Genomic DNA, 3,452 nt, shown 5'->3' with positions numbered 1-3,452 from the left:
GCCCCAAGACAAGGGACTGAGGTGCATATTTCACACACCAAAGCAGACCTGGCCTCTAGGTTCTCCCAACATCCTTCAGTCCCTACCTGGCATACCCCGCCCTCAACTTTGAACTTTCCAGCCTAGAGAGGCTAGGCTGCCCTCCTTGGTGCACCCTCAGCTGTTCTCTTTGTCTCTTTCTCTTCCCCCTTTCTCCCTGTGGTGACTCCCCTGGCTTCAATCCTTGGGCCCAGTAAACTCACCCAAGAGCAGCTTCCCAATAAAACCGGCTTTAATATAATCTAATCTGGCTTGAATTGGCTCATTTCAACAGTGCCTGAGAAATAACCTATCACTGAGTACTACAAGAAAATAAGCTAAGCAAGCCAGTGAGTAGCAGCAGTCTTCCTGACCTTCACATTAGCTCTTGCCTCCATATCCCTGCCCTGTCTTCCATCAGTGATGGACTGTGGTGTGGAGGTCTAAGCTGATATGAACCCTTTCCTTTCCCCAAGCCACTTTTCAGCATGATGCTTTATTCACAAACCCTAAACCACATATGAGAGGTGCGGGTTTTTGTTTGTTTGTTTGTTTGTTTTGTTTTGTTTTTTTAATTCACAGAGGGGATCCTTAACTCCAGCTGTCCTATCAACAGTCACTAAGAAGCCAGATGGCCTTTCATCCAACGGCTCATGACTCTAGCTTGAGAATTGCTGAGACTGCCATCGTGAAGCCCAGTGATGATGGTGCATACACATCTTTAATCCCAACACTCTGGAGGCAGAAGAAAGTGGATCTCTTCCAGTTCGAGGCTAGTCTGGTCTACATATTGAATTCTAGGACAGCCAGGGTAACAAAATAGAGAGACCCAGTCTCAAAAATAAACTATCAAAACCAAAATAAACAAGCCATTTCTGCCAGGGATGAGAGATGAAGAAGTAGTTTGTTGGGCAGAACTAGCTTGCTCTCCTCGCCTAACTTAGGAGGGAACACGTGGGAAATTTAGCGAGGACCATCTCTGCCGCACGTTCCTGTGGTGGTTGGGTTTTCTCCCCCCCCACACCCCAAATCACACTGTTCAGCACAAAGGCATAATTAAATTTAATTTATTGTTTGATTGCTTTTTTTTTTTGTCTTGACAGGGTTTCTCTGTATAGTCCTGGGGGTCCTGGAACTCACTTTGTAGACCAGGCTGGCCTCGAACTTAGAAATCCGCCTGACTCTGCCTCCCAAGTGCTGGGATTAAAGGCGTGCTCCACCACTGCCTGGTCCATTCTAACTCTTTAAGTGAGGAAACTGGTCTGCACAAGATACCATAGTCTGAACACTGAGCCGTAGCAAAAGCTGATCAGGAGAAAAGGAGCGGAAAATCCCGTATGAGCAGTAGAAACACTGCAATGCAAAATGTCTGCAGTTGCCTCTAATCTGAACGGATCCAGGAGTGTTCACTGGTTCATAGTCTATACCAGACTATACAGAACTGTGCATGTTGAATATGTACAACCAAGGCTGCAGTGAGGTTGCTCTATGCCATGTGGGCAAACACTGCCAGAAACAACTCAGATTAATTTTAAATAAGTAAATAAATCTTTTTTGTCGTGTGTTCAGAAACTTTTTGCTATTGGTGATTTTTCTCACAGCTCTTGTATTTGGTTGATGGCTTTCGATGGGGATACACGCCATACTTTAAAAAGCTGAGCCGGGCCGGGATGTGGTGGCAAACGCCTTTAATCCCAGCACTTGGGAGGCAGAGGCAGGCAGATTTCTGAGTTTGAGGCCAGCCTGGTCTACAGAGTAAGTTCCAGGACAGCCAGGGCTACACAGAGAAACCCTGTCTCAAAAAACCAAAAAGAAAAAAAAAAACCCCAAAAATCAAAAAACCCCCTCTGAGCCAGCTAGTGTTTTGGACTTCAGGCAGTGAATTATGAAATGCTGTTGTTAGCCAATACCCTAAGGGGTGGGGCTAAGAGCCTGGGTCTACCAGTCTGCTGAAGAAATCTCACTCTGTGTATGAGCCTTAGGGACAAACACTTTGACCTCTCTCAGATTCCTCCTCCTCCTCCTCCTCCCCTTCCCCTCCCCCTCTTCCTCTTCCTCCTCCTTCCTCTTCTTCCTATTCCTCTTCCTCTTTTTCCTCCTTCTCTCTTCTCTCTGTCTCTCTGTCTCTCTGTCTCTCTCCTTGTTCCTTCCCTCTATCTTTTTTTTTTCTTTCACCACTTTTTAGCCTTAGGTCTTGCTCATGCTAAGCACATGCTCTACCACTGAATTTCCACCACAGCCCTCACATGGGAGACTGTTCTGCAGTGAAACAAGTCAGGCCAAGCCTTTGTGTTCTTATCAGTTCATGTTTTATGGCATTCCTTAATTGTTAACACTTCTATAGGAACTAAGTGGCAAAATGTCACCTGAGAGTAATAACATGCCCTGGAGTGAGTGAAGAAAGAGCCTTTGTCAAGGCAAGTGAGATCATCCCAGTTTGTCCCTTGAGAACTTTCGTGTCTTGCACCTGAATTGCCACTGGGCCTCCAACTCCCCTCCTACTCTGCGGCCCTTAGAGAGCCAGTGCTGGATTGTTCTATGACTTTATTGCGCTCTGTCTTGACTGGTTTTATGTCAACTTCACACAAGCTTGAGTCACCTGAAAGGAGGGACCTTCAACTGAGAAAATGTGATTAATTAGTGATTGGTGGGGGAGGGTTAGGGTTAGGGTTAGGGTTATAGGGGAGCAAGCCATTAAGCAGCATCACTCCATGGCCCATGCATCAGTCCCTGCCTCCAGGATCCTACCTTGTTGAATTCCTGTCCTGACATCCTTAGATGATGAACAGTGATGTGGGAGTGTAAGCCAAACAAACCCTTTCCTCCCCAGGTTCATTCAATCACAGTATTTCATCACAGCAATAGCAACTGAGACACATTGTAATTTATGCCCAAATTGCCTAATTGGAGCCAGGTAAGTAACTGTACTTTCAGCTGCTTTTGAGACTAAACCAGGAGTATCCCTTGAGCCTGGGATTTAAGGCCAGCCTGGTGTACAGAGTGAGTTCCAGAACAGCCAAGACTACACAGAGAAACCCTGTCTTGAAAATCAAAAGAAAAAGTGTTTAAACATTTATATTCTAGAATTTAGGTTTAATCGATCTTTACCAAACTCCTTTGTGCCATTAATGGTACAAACCCTTGACTCCATGAATATATTAAGGCACTTTGATTCCCAGGGGGGTTGGCTTCACCCTTAGTAATGGTCCTGGCATGTCTGGATGAGGGTGAAGGGAAACATACAGATTATCTCTAGAAACTCAAAAACTCAAAAAGTATATAAACCTGTCCAAGAGTCATTAACACGGCTTGGGAGTCCGTAGCTGGGCAGACAGTAGCAAAGACGGCAGCTGAGAGCAAGAAACAGATTACAGGAGGAGAGTTGTGAGGCTGAGGTTTCCTGGATGCACGGGAGGGTGGGGAAGGTTACAGAG

This window comes from Mus caroli, chromosome 9, assembly GCF_900094665.2.
Source record: "Mus caroli chromosome 9, CAROLI_EIJ_v1.1, whole genome shotgun sequence".
In the NCBI taxonomy this organism is placed as follows: Eukaryota; Metazoa; Chordata; class Mammalia; order Rodentia; family Muridae; genus Mus; species Mus caroli.
Note: the sequence above shows the minus strand (reverse complement) of the source record.